General features: G+C 33.7%; 1 protein-coding gene across 6 annotated transcripts in view; it reads right to left on the bottom strand.

The window, feature by feature from the left end:
* PIK3C2G (phosphatidylinositol-4-phosphate 3-kinase catalytic subunit type 2 gamma) overlaps nucleotides 1–11,379 on the bottom strand; it is a 355,918-nt gene extending 344,539 nt beyond the window's left edge. For 4 of the 6 annotated variants that reach the window (XR_008663575.1, XM_055318864.1, XM_055318868.1 and 1 more), the window contains exon 1: nucleotides 11,345–11,363. The gene's annotated coding sequence lies outside the window, so the exon portion shown is untranslated. Of the gene's footprint in view, nucleotides 1–11,344 lie in introns of all 6 variants that reach the window. The other 2 variants (XM_055318866.1, XM_055318867.1) reach the window with 1 other exon arrangement.
* Nucleotides 11,380–14,133: the final 2,754 nt, after the last annotated feature.

Raw genomic sequence — 14,133 nt, 5'->3', positions numbered from 1 at the left:
ATGCTTGGGTGACTCAGTCAGTTAAGTGTCCATCTAGATTTCAGTTTAGGTAATGATCTCAGGATCCTGAAGTCGAGCCCTATGTGGGCATGGAGTCTGCTTAAGATCTTAAGCTTCTCTCTCTCTCTCTTTCTCTCCGCCCCCCGCCCCTTCACCACTACCTCCCTCATGCACCCATGCTTTCTCTCTCTCTCTCTCTAAAAAAAAAAAAAGCCGAGTATAGGAAAAGCCATAATAATATAAGTACAGTGGTAATTTTAATGCTTCTATAGACATGGTTGTTTTTACCAACTCATACAACACAAGGCGTTCCTTTAAAATATGTGTGTTCCATTTAAAACATACATCTGAAAAGCATACGTGATATTATTCCCTACCTAGGAGCTGCAACAATAAGAATGCATTTAAAAATCAACATAGTATAAGAGTTGAGTTAAATAATATTGTTAAAAAAGACCAGAGGCCCCAAATGATGTCACTTAGATCTAGTTTCCGAACCCGGGCTTAATACCTAATATAATTGCAGTTTTGGTCTCCTCCAGAAATGCAGTCTTAACTGGTCAGTCAGGAATTTTTTCCAGCAGCACCAGTGAGTCTGCTTAGAGCCCTCTCCATTCCCCCTCAACCCTAATAGGAAGATTAGGTAATCTACATAAGACCCCTAGCCTTTCCCCCAAGGGAAACAGCCTTGCTTGAAACAATCCTTTTCCTTTGCTAATAACTCTCTTGCCCCATCCTCCTTTTATAAAAACCTTCCATTGTGAACTACTCCTTAGAGTACCCTTCTGTTTGCTAGATGGGATGCTGACTGATTTATGAATTGTTTAATAAAGCCAATTAGATATTTAAAATTTACTTGGTTGAATTTTTGTTATTCAACAGTAGGTAAAGGTTAAATGAAACAGTAAGGAAGAATCAGAAAAATTTTAAAACATCCTAGAAAGCTTATAAATTACAAAAATAAAAGTTGGTTGACAGACTATGGGTTTAGTGAATTCAGTTCCCTGATCTTAGAATAATGATAAAATAAAATAAATTGCGGTTTTCAATAGAAGTTTGGTTATTATCTTTAGAATGGCTTCTGGCTGGTAGTATGTTATTTAAAAAAATAATCCTATATTTAAAAAAAAAGTTTAAAACCAAACTATCGGGATCCCTGGGTGGCGCAGCGGTTTGGCGCCTGCCTTTGGCCCAGGGCGCGATCCTGGAGACCCGGGATCGAATCCCACGTCGGGCTCCCGGGTGCATGGAGCCTGCTTCTCCCTCTGCCTGTGTCTCTGCCTCTCTCTCTCTCTGTAGCTATCATAAATAAATGAAAAAATAATAATAAAAATTAAAAAAAAAACAATAAAACCAAACTATCTATTCATAGTATGACTATGACATTGCCAGCAACAAAGACTGACAACCATTCATTTGATCACCCCAATTTTCACCATATATGAGTCGAAGTAGATAAAACTGAAATAGAAAGGAAAAAATGGCAGATACTTGCTTTGTTATTTGAGGGAGAATAACTCTGCCAACCTGAAAAATGGTAAGGAGATGACTCATTTCCCTGCTACTGCCTGACTTGGATCTAGGGTCTGATCAGTTCCCTCAAAACCCAAAACAGGATAGTGGTAGCTGGGGCTGCTTTACCAACGTCCTTTTTACATGTTTTCTAAGATTAAATTTTGCATTAATGCAAATACCTGGAGTCTACAGTGGCTAAGCATTTGGTTTACCACATCTGGGAATGAGAGACGAAAAAGTGCCATGAGAAAGTGCAAAAGTAGACTATTTTTGGCAAAAGGGCTATATATTGATTAGAATTACCTAGAAATAATGTTTGTCTTCTCAGAGTGGTCAACTAAACAACAAAAGCAAGACAGATGAAGTTTAGAATTTAGCTAAATTGACTGTTAGTGACCAGTAATTAGACTAAGTCTGTTTGCATTTACTGTTCCTCTAACTGAAAACCTAAGAAACATGTTCTAGCAGCAACCAGGTAAAAAAAAAAAATGAGAGGAACCAAGGAGAAGCTAATGAGTCATCAGTGGAGAAAATCTTCATTCCTAAAGGATGAGTGATTGAGTAAAAATCAACACAGGAAATATGGAAATATTTTGCAAGAAACAAAATGTTTAACAATAAAGACATGAAAGGAAAAATTACTTTTGAAAAATATGTGCTATAGTATACTAAGTAAATTGTATAAAAACTTAAGCTATATGTTTTTGTTTTTAGAATTTATTTATTTATATGAGAGACAGAGAGCACAAGCAGGGGGAGGAGCAGAAGAGGATGGAGAGGGAGAAGCAGAATCCCCAATGAGTAGGGGCCAGATGTGGGTCTCATCCCAGGACCCTGAGATCATGACCTGAGCCAAAGTCAGATGCTTAACCAACTGAGCACTCAGGTGCCCCAAGTCATATATTTTTTTATAAAATTAAGGAATCATGTGTTTGATTACATATGATGTAAAAATAAAATAGAAAATAATATAGCAATAAAATGCAGAATAAAATATAGAAGAAATTGGATGAAAGGGAGATATTAATAAAAACAGAGCTTAATGACCTGTTGAAATGTAAAGAAATTAAAAATTTTGTCACACATTTAAAATATTAATTAAAGGCAAAATTGGCACAACAGAAAATGAAATTTTGAGATAAATGCTGAGAAACACTATGAATACAGAGGAAAAGGAGTTAGTGATAGAAATGGATGGGAGGTGCTATTGCAATTGTAACAGAGGAAGCACATCTAACATCATATTGAGATTCTAAAAATAAAATGAAACAAATAGAAATATAACACTGAAGAGTGTAAAAGTAAATCAAACTGGGCTGAGTAAGCTCTGAATATGCGTATCAAACCTGCATACATATATGATACATTCACACAAATAGGAAAATTAAGAAAAATATGTAAACTTCTTAAATTTCAAAAATATTTACCCTTTGAAAAGAAGGAGGAGGAGGATAGGAGGTGGGGAAAGGGAGGAAAAGGTAAAAAAAGTTAGCTTGTACATAGACAAGCTTGTACATAGACTTTTAAGACAAGGGAACAATAGATACATAGTACATTTTGAGTGTTCAGTTTTCCATTTTGTGAGACCAGCTAAAACATATTTGGGTGTAAGTATATGCTCCAAAATTTTTGTACCCTTCTAATGGAAAAGGTGTATCAGTTAATAAAAGTTTAATTAAAATAATTCAAGAATAGGGAACTAAGAGTTTTAAGAATTGGTTAACACTGCTTTGTCTTACATAATTTTAAATATAATTTGAAGAATTATTTGGTATTAATAAGCTAGATGAAAAATCATAGACTTTCAACTAAAACTGAAAGCCATGCTAAATTTTCTGTTTTACTAGAGGAAAGGGAATTAAATTCTGCTAATTTTTTTTCATTGATGATTAAGAAAAAATAAGTTCAGGGGCACTGGGGTGCCTCAGTCAGTTCAACAACCAACTCTTGGTTTTGGCTAAGATCATGATCTCAGAGTCATGAGATCGAGTGCCATATCGGGTTCTGTGTTCAGTGTGCAGTCTCACACTCTAAATAAATAAAATAACAAAATATTTAAAAGAAGAAAAAGTAAGTTCATATATATTTTTAGTATATGTAATTGTTATGTATCAGAGAGTCTTATTAGTTGAAGACAAATGGCGTGTATAGTTTCCAGAACACTGTAAGAATCAAAATTTGATGACATGTATATTGTAATCATCAAGGAAATTGGAACTTAAAAATATATATTAAGAACAGAAAACAAAATGACTCAGGTAGGATCAATTGCATCTCTAATGACAGTAAATACAAGCAGCTAATTGGATTAAAAATCATTATTCAAAAATATATTCTCAATTGTGTAGTTTTTGCAACAGAAACATAAAAAGTATCAAAGCAAAGTTACAAGTTTTGTCAAATATGTTAACTCAAACATACACACATCATGTGCACACATACAAAAGCACACCAAATTAAACGAGATTGTAAACAGTGGTGATAAGTATCAGAAAACAATAGAGGACAAAAAGCATCAAGAACATTTTAGTGCAATTTCTAAAGAAGTTATAACAGATATGGGCATTTGTATCAAATAAGAGTGTGTGTGTTTATGTGTATGTGTATGTGTATGTGTGTACTTTAAAAAAGTAAATTAATGGGCACTTCTGGGATTTGGTAACAACTCAATTTATTGTAAAATTTTATATTTTATAATTTTTCTTTTTTAATCGGCACAAGATGGTATCCTTTAATAAATAATTCATTATAAATTATAGCAGAAAAATAATTATTGGATTTGATATTTTCATCTATTTGTGATTATTTTTAAATGGTGAACCACAAATGAAAAAAAACATAATTAAACAGATTAAAAATAACTTGCACACACTAATAACCAAATTTTATGTAATGGAGAAACACTATGAAATTTCTCCTTCAAATTAAGTATAAGAAATTATTTCTTCTGTCAAATTATTTTAGAAGTATAGCCAATGCAACAAAATAATTGAAGGTATAACCATTAGAAAGGAGGGTATTATTATTATTTGTAATGATATGATTATGTAAGAAGAATGTGTTAAATCCTTAAAAATGTGGAGACACAAGGTTTAAGGATGAGAACATGTAAAATTAAAAAATATAAATGAACTTAGAGGAAGAATTTATACATTTAATTCAATACTGTTATTTGGGAAATGGTTGAGCTTATTCTAACGTACTTTTGGTGAAGAAAAGGATGGAAAAATATTAATAGGGACTTGCATATGAAAAATAATACACATTTTAGAGTCACATAATTAAAACAATGTACTAAGTAAATAGTTACAGACATATGCATCAAAGAAACTAAAAAGAAAATGCATGAATCAACCCTAGCACATATCAATTTTGAAGTTAGACATGAAAGACATATTGAGTTGCTTAATAGATGGAACAGGGTAGACATACTTAATCACCTGGATAAAAAAACTTAACACCATTAGATTACAATCGTAAAGTAAGTTCTATAGGAATAAAGATCTAAAATGTGGAATCATGAGAATTCTGTATCAGTGGTTCTCAAACCACTGTGAAACATCAGGTTGTGCTGTGAAAACAAGTTTGTCATTTGTTATGAGAAATTGTCAGGAAAAATGCCAATATGTTTGAGGAATGCTGACTTACACTAAGGTAAGCATGTTTTTGTTAGTTTGTTTGTTTGTTTTAATGTGAAAGTATAGAGATTTTACTGTGCTTTGTTAAATGTCCAGAAAGGTTTTGCAGTATTTTAAAACTGGTTTAAAAAAAAAATAAAATAAAACTGGTTTACTCAGGATACTTTTTTCCCCCCAAGATTGATTGATTGATTGATTGATTTAATAGCAAGAGAGCATAAGCAGGGGGAGTGGCAAAGGGAGAAGTAGACACCCCACTGAGCAGAGAGCCAGACTTCAGGACTCCACTTGGGGCTCAATCCCAGGACCCTGGGATCATGACCTGAGCTGAAAGCAGATGCTTAACCAACTGAGCCACCCAGGTAGCCCACAGGATACTTTTTTGAGAGCACTTTTGTTTTGGTCAGGACTCTTGGTCACAAGTGGCAGAAAATCCAAAAGAATATGATGTGAACTGGGAACATGAACACTGCCACAACTAAGCCTCTCTTTCTCTTTCTTGAAGTTCTTTCTCTCTAATTCAGTAGCTTCTGTATTTTCCACAGGGAAATGGACTTTTTTTCAGGAAGGGAAATATGGGTAGAGACTTTTGGGAAACACGTTTTTCCTGCATAGTATATGACATCAGTTTGAAAACTTAGAGCAGGAATCCGATTGACCTGGCTTCGCTCATATGCACATCTTTGGGTAAATCACTGGGGTCAGTGGTAGGCAGAGAGTGAAGTACTAGGATTAGTTCAGACTGGACCATGAACCTAACTCTATGTTCTGGTAACAGGATAATGAAAACCTAGACATGGCCATACCCCTTCTAACCATGCTCATTAATATTTTTTGGATGATTGTCTGTCAGAATATATTCTGGAAAATGCCGCTTAAAAATATAATTTAGTAATTACAATCATTGCAAACATTTATTGAGTGCTAATTTAGAATATGTAAAGCAGTATTCTAAATGCGTTCTGTTTTTAACTTATTTAATACTAATATAAAATTTAAGCCTCATGAAGGTCCATCGAATAGACATCATCAATTTCTTCACTTTAAAGGAAATTAAGGCACAAAGCATGTAAACATCTTTAGAGCTCATATAGCTAGGAAATGGAAGAGTTGGAATCAACTCTTACAATTAAAAAAAAGATTACTATATTTTAAGAGATCAACTGAATAACCCACTATTGATGCCAGTGATTTTGATATCATCTTTCAGAAAATTAGTATTATAAGAAATTATTGATTGGTAGTAAAATAAACTATAAGTGTGAGGTTAAAAAATAATTACATAGTATTGTATAAAGATTAGAAAGCCAAGTACTATAATTTATTTTATTTTTTCAAGTACTATAATTTTAAAATACGTATCAGAAAGGTTTTTAGTCTTCTTTTTTTATTTTGGACTCAACTTATGGTTTTATGATTTTAAGGACTAGTATTTGTATTCTTCATTTGTTATATTTAGCAATAGAAAACTATTTAGTAACTCTCAAGTAAAAGTTTATTTTTTTTTCAAGTAAAAGTTTAAAATGATTTGAAATAGCAAAAAAAATATGGTTGGCAAAGTAATTGGAAATTGACATAAATTCATGAAAATTAGTACAAATAATAAAATGGCAATTTACTAAAGTGAATAACTTTACCACCAAAAAGGCCAGAATTAAAAACGAAAATTAAGATAAGTTGTTGAAAGACATAGGGAAGGCCTATATCCTGTACTGTCTTTAAGATCAGAAAAAAAATTATTCCTGTGCTGTTTGAATTCTGCTCTTTGAGGCAATCAGTGTTTATGTCTTATATTCACAAAATGAAAGTATATTGAACACCTATTCTATGCCAGTCACTGTGATAGACACTGGAGCTAAGGCCTGGAATAGAGATAAGACCATGGTCTTTATTTTATGGTGCTGAAATTCTTGAGAATGAACTAAGAAAGTAATTTGCAATGTTATATGCATGTCACAAAAAGAGAGTTCTTTTCCCTTCTTCAATTTTCAAACTCCAACCAAGTGAAAATAATGAGCTATAAAGTAGTAGTAGTAGGGGGTGGCTAATACTGAGGAATTACATCAAAGAGCATACAGTGTTCTTGTATAAAATCACTGTAAGTTTGAAAAAAATATTAAAAACATCCTGACAGCAGTTTTTTTCTCAGGATGTACGTGTTCAGGAGTGTGTGTGGGGATGCCTGCGTGGCTCAGCAGTTGGGCGCCTGCCTTCGGCCCAGGGCATGATCCTGGAGTCCCAGGATCGAGTCCCGCATCGGGCTCCCTCCATTGACCCTGCTCCTCTCTCTGCGTATGTCTCTGCCTCTCTCCCTATGTCTCTCCTGAATGAATAAATTAAATCTTAAAAAAAAGAGAGGGTGTGTGTATGCATGTGTGCATGCATGTGTGTATGTGTAATAATGTGTTCAGATAATCTAAAACTAGGTATGGGTGTGTGTAGTTATCTTTAGTTCCTTAGCGTTTGAATAAATTGAAAGCTCATTAAGAACTAGAAAATAGGGCACATCTAAAGGGATTCAGTTAAAGCCTAATTGATCAGAGTACAGATGAAAAGAAAATACACATATCACTAATTTCTCTGGATAAACATTTTCTTCTTAAAAGCTGAATACATAGCCATGCATGTGTATAAGCAAACATATGGACATGCACACATGCACACAAACACGCAATGAATAAATAACCAATCTGCTGCTTATAGAATGACTTCAATACTGTGGGAGAAGAACATCATAATGAAGACTCTAAGAAAGAGGATTCTTCAAAGAATTGAAGAAAAACGTTGCTGAGTAAGCAAGTGTGTAGACATCCCATGTATGCTTTTAGAGAACAGGCTATTAGTCTCAAAAGGTAGAGGAGAATAAAAGTGTGACATTGGTTTCAATTAGCTGAAAACAAATACCTTGTCTTGGCCCATCTGACTATGCATTCTGGCCTTCCCTATGAGGTAGGTAGATGTGTTTCTGTCTCGGAGAATATTTACTCAAAAGGTAGAGTGTAGATGAGAAAATGTCTGGAAAAACAGATCTGAATCCAGGGTGTATGCTCATATAGATAATTTTCCTGGTTTCCTTCCTATACAGTCTTTCAAAAAGGAGCTGTCTTAGAAAGAATCACTCCTATTCAAAGATGCACAGTTATAAGAAGGTAATCAGAATAAGACCTAAGCAAAAATATCATAACAAAAGAGGGAGCAAACAATGATTGTGAAAAAAGTCAGTTGAGGAACATAAGACAATCAATGTTCAGCAAAACTGTCTTTCAAGAAGTAGAACAAGATGAAAACATGTTCTACTAAAGAAATGGTGAGTAAAATTATAGTAAATATGTAGATAATTCTAAACTAGCATTGGCTGTATAAACAATAATAATTGCTAATTTGGAGATCAAAATAAATTAGATATAATTAAATATTAGATCACAAGACTATGTAAATTGGGGTTGGGTGATCCAAATTTTAAAAGTTATTTGTGTTGTTCAAGAAGAAGTACAGATATAAGATAACTTTAGACATTTCAGGAATGCATGTTAAATTTTTAAATATAACTACTAAGATAACGGAAAATGTATCTTTCTACAGCAGGAAGAAGGAAGTGAAAGCAGTAACAACAACAACCCTTGATCAATTTGGAAGAAGGTCCAATGGTGTCAGGAAAATACCGAAAGTTGTAAAAATATAAGCATTCTCTGAAATGGTAGAAATGAAAAAGTTTATCAGAAGTACATAAACTTAAATGGTCTGAATATATTATGTAAAATCTCTAGATTGTGATGTTGTGTTGAAAAGAAAAAAAGCCCATCAGGTGTACTTGAGACGTACTAGATATGCAAGGATGAAGATTGCTTAAAATGAAAAGGACAGGAAAAGATATCCCAGGCAAACAGTAATAACAACCAGAAAACTGGTGTCATTATGTTAAAAACAAACCAAACAAGCTACCTGCAAAAAACACGTCTGGAGAAAAAAAAGGAGCACTTTATAGATCTAAAAGATTCATTTCACCTTGTAGGTATCTGAGATATGTATGTACTGAAAGTGATTCCTTCAGAATTCATTCCGTTACACATTATAGTGCTACAAGAGAAACTGAAAAAATGCACCTTCATAATGAAAGGATTGCATAGAAATCTCACATGATTTATAGATCAATTAGATAAAATATCATTAGACATATAGAAGATTTGAAAAAATAACAAGCTTGATGTAATGGACATATGTAGAATATTGCATTTAATTAATGGAATTATACATTCTTTTCAAGGACAAGCATTGCTTATGGAAATTGACCATATATTCTGTGACTTTTAACATAATTCAAAGTCAGTATTTCACAGACTCTTCTTTCTGACCCCAGTATTTAGTTAAATATCAATAAAAAGAAGATAATTTACAAAATAACTCATCAATTTTCAACTTCAAAGCATTTCTAAATGGGAAATATTTAGAAATACAAAATAAAGTCAAGAAAAGAAATGTATGTATACGTTAGAATTTCAAGGATACACATCACCCTTATTCTTGTAGAGGAAATAATTTTTGAAAATATTCCATCCAACAGAGAAATAACTAATAATTTTAAAATGGAGCACTTGTATCATTAAAAGACTATTGGTAAGAGCTAATAACAATTAAAATGGATTTACGCTTAAATAATTATAAAGATTCATTTTTTGCAATGATTATCTGTATATTATTTTATCAGATCATAAATTTGGAAAATAAAGTAATAATTTAGTTAGACATCCAATGCAATTTATTTCTAGATAGGAAATGACTATTGTATCAACTTTTCTGTCTAAGCTCCAAGAAAATTATAGTCTGCTGTTTGCTTACTTGAAGAGGGCTTCCTCGCGGCGAAAATGATCCCAGCTCAGAGAGGAAAAAAAAAAAAAGTGAAATCATGGCCTGGAGGCTGACACTGGCAACATATGAGCTTGTTCAATCAATGAATCAGTTAACTCATCTGCTTAATGTGATTCTTTTACACAGAAGCTGATGCAGCCAACTTGTTCGCCAGCTCATTCCCGGTACTATTTCCTTATGCTCAATTCACAGGCTTCCTTTCTGTGTGGCCCAGATAGCAAGTAGACATATATGGAATACAAGTAGCATGTCATGGAAAGAGCCCTGAAGTTGGAATAAGAAAACCTGGATTCAAATCTCAGCTCTTCATGACATTACTAATGACCCAGGTGACGTTATTCGTAACGTAAGTGACTTGAGTTCTTTAATCTCTCTGCTGTTACCTGATACACAGTAGGACATTAGATAATGTATTTTTTTTAATTTTTATTTATTTATGAGAGAGAGAGAGAGAGAGAGAGAGAGAGAGAGAGAGAGAGAGAAGCAGGCTCCATGCACCGGGAGCCCGATGTGGGATTCGATCCCCGGTCTCCAGGATCGCGCCCTCGGCCAACGGCAGGCACCAAACCACTGCGCCACCCAGGGATCCCTAGATAATGTATTTTAAAAGTTTGACACTAGACACAAGTTATGCACCATAACTACTTTTTTGAAGTAGGGCATATCATCTCTATCTTTAATCCTAAATACCAGAAACCTATTTGTTTGCCAGGTAAGAAAGTAAGGGGGTGATTGGGACACAGATGGGTTCCCATTAGCCTGCAGTGAGCTGCCAGTACTGAGGCAGGCAGACAAGACAGGGCAGGAGCCCAGTATGAGGTGATAGAACAGAAAGAAAACAGCTGCTTTTCTCCAGCAGGGACTCCGGTCAGTTTGAAGCCCATGTGTTAAGAGTATCCACCCTTCCTTTAATAAGAATTTCCTTTTGGAGTCATCACCAGCACGCAGTCTATAGACTACTGGCACTATCTTCAAGATACCGAACGAAATGTGCACAAAGAAAAAAATCAACCAGCAGGCATGAATGAAATTGGCTCAAGACTCTGACAGACATAAAAGTGAGCAGTTAGGAAATGCCATAAAGGATATGCTATCTATGAGGTCTGATGAAGAGAGGGTGGGAAAGAGGGAGAGAGGAGATAATCAAGGCATCATCAGTTCTTCTGGAAGAATATTTACAGACTTACTCAGGTTTTAAACTCTTCTGCCATTTAAGTTTTATAATATAATTAAGAAGCTACTTTGCCTCAACAATACTTTTGAATTCAAATACTCTTCAATGTATTTGGTTAAGCCCAGGAAGTTTACTTGTTTCAATGTCTTACCTGAAGCATTCATCTTCCTGAAATGAAGAGTGAAGTATGTTCGTACAAGCTAAAACACTTCTATTTCAAGGGAACATTATGCTTCCACGGAAAGCTTTTATTCCTGTTTGGCAGGTTTGACTTGTTTAGGAATCTATTTTTCATCAAACCCTGGAGGGCTATATGGAAAAAAGGAGTTTACATAATGAATACAGGATTTAAGCACAAAATTTAGCTATGAATTAGCTTCTCTGTGCTAAACAGAATTTGTGCCAAATGATACTGAACAGCAATATGCAAACAAAATATATTTTTGGAAAAATTGGGTAAGGTGAGCATATTTCTCTTCCCTGTTTTTGCTCATATTATTCTGCATTTGAAAGAGGGAGTGGATGGGGATGGGGAACAAGTGGTTTCGATTTGCAGAAGCAGAAGTGAACCCTTGAACATGCTCCTCTAGCCATTCTGTGATTTGACTATCAAGTTATTTTCTTTATTTAATTAAGATTTAATATGTTCTTTTTTTTTCAAGGTTAGGAAAATGTCAATTTTGTTTTCTCAACGTCAGGACCATAGTAAATTTCAATTTTTAAAATATTTCTTATTATCTAATCATATTTCAAAGAAACAAATAAAAGGAATATTTAGAAAGCTAATAAGAAAATGGATGTGAGTAGTTTGTTGTTCTCATTTTGGTATACTACTGTTGAAAATAAGCAATGAGTGGAAATTTTGCGGCAGCCCATAAAATTATCTAATTGGATCCAGGAACTAGGTTCAGCCAGAAGCATGCTTGCTTTATTAGAGAAAGTTTTAGCAACCAAAAATATGTTGGGTCACTTTTTTGTTACCAAAATATATCATAGGATCCACACGTTTTTTTTTTCCTTTCATATATATATATATATATATATATATACACACAATATTATATTATATATGATATATAGTATATCTCATACATATATATTTAAGACTAGATTTCTTGGATGGGAGAATGGAGAGCAGAAAATTGAGAATTTAATTTACTTTCAATGCTGCTTATGGAAAGATATTTATATCATGAAATGTTCAAAATGTATCTCCTTCATACTCCTTGCCTTACAGAGCAACACAGTTGTGAGAGATTAAGACAAAGTGGAAGCTTCGCTTGGAAATGGAAGGTGAAAATGGTTGTACCTTTATATTTTAATCATAACCTAGGTTGCAATTCTTAACTTTGAGACTCTGGAGAGGGAGAGGGGTTTAAAAACAGCTTTACATGTAATGATCTTATCTTAAAACATTATACTACTTTACATTAATTCCTAGAATGAGCCACTCATTTAAAAAAAAATACTTCCTTGAAAAATTGGGCATTTTTGCACCTACAAATCTCTTAACCTATGTATGGTAGACTCATGTTCATTTGGGGAGAAGCTGAGAAAGCTGAACTATTTCGAAAAGTAACAATCTAATCTTGGTGGAACTGAAAGAATAAGGTTAGTGCGGTTTGATAGTCATTGTTAACAAGAATAGGTACCGAACTGTAACTTGTACTTTGTTTTCTTTGAACACCCTTCAATACAACCATCTATTTCCTTACTTAACATGTATGCTTACTTATTTCAGTAGAACTTTTAATTAAAAATAAAATCAGATGGACAATTGTGCTATTTCTGTAATTCACTTTTTCATTCACCAGTTTTGTTCTGTGCCTACTACTTAAACAGGTTAAACTATGTTTCTTACTGAGTAGTATACTCATTTTTCAGGCAAAGCATTTAAGACAAAATGATCAACCTTCATTGCTGAAATTTTTCCTTTTGGGGAAAAAGGCAATCTTTACAGTATCAGTTTCTTCCATTTCCTGTGTGTTTGTTAATATTACTTGAGGTTATCTTGTCTGTGCTTTTTATTATAAAATGCAAAGTTAAAAAGTGTTGGAAACAAGAGTTTTAAGTGTCTTGGTGGATGGACTCCTAAAACTTTCCTGCTCAAGGCATTAAGAAATTGATGTCCAAGTACATACAAAATTTTTTCACATATATTTATTTCCCGCACTTTAAAATAAATTTATTTATTCAAATGCCTTCATTTTAATTTTTTAATGTTTTAAATGCCTTCATTTTTAGAAAACACATTCCAAGATAGGTTCCTTGCTAGTCAGCCTGTAGTCTTGCCTCAAACCTGGCAAAGATTCTTCAACCCTAATTTTAACAATAAGAGAGTTTAAAAAAAAAATAAATAAATAAATAAATAAGAGTTTACCAGTAGTCTTGAAATTTTAATACAGAGCATTATAGTTCACAACCTTGAGACTGACAACGTGCATGTTTCATGTACGCTTAGCAATTTCCCTCTTCCTCATTCCTCCTAATATTATTTGCATAACTCCTTTTGAAAATAGGACCTCACTTATTAAGTCAAGAATTCTGATAGAGTATCTCCTGGGTGCCTAGCACCTGCTTAGTTCCGGGTATAGTCTGATAAATAAGACTGACAAAGATCCCTGCTATCTTGGAACTTACATTTCCTCCCCCCAGTTCTGTTCCTACTATGGTGATTTGAACTCAGTTAGTACCTCACTGAAAAACAAATGAACTGGGTGAAGGGCACTGAGGAGGGCACTTGATGGATAAGCACTGGGTGTTATACTTTATGTTGGCAAATTGAACTTCAATAAAAACAAATGAAAAAGAAAAAACAAATGAAGGCAGTTGGAGATGTGATAAAATTACTTATATATTCCTACTTCAAATATTAGGAAACTGACAAAGAAAGGCTATGTCTTGATCAAGTCATTTTGAAATGAAGTGCTAGTTGCATTG

Source organism: Nyctereutes procyonoides, unplaced genomic scaffold (genome assembly GCF_905146905.1).
Source record: "Nyctereutes procyonoides isolate TBG_1078 unplaced genomic scaffold, NYPRO_anot_genome, whole genome shotgun sequence".
NCBI lineage: Eukaryota > Metazoa > Chordata > Mammalia > Carnivora > Canidae > Nyctereutes > Nyctereutes procyonoides.
Note: the sequence above shows the minus strand (reverse complement) of the source record. Positions and strands in the feature narration are given on the sequence as shown.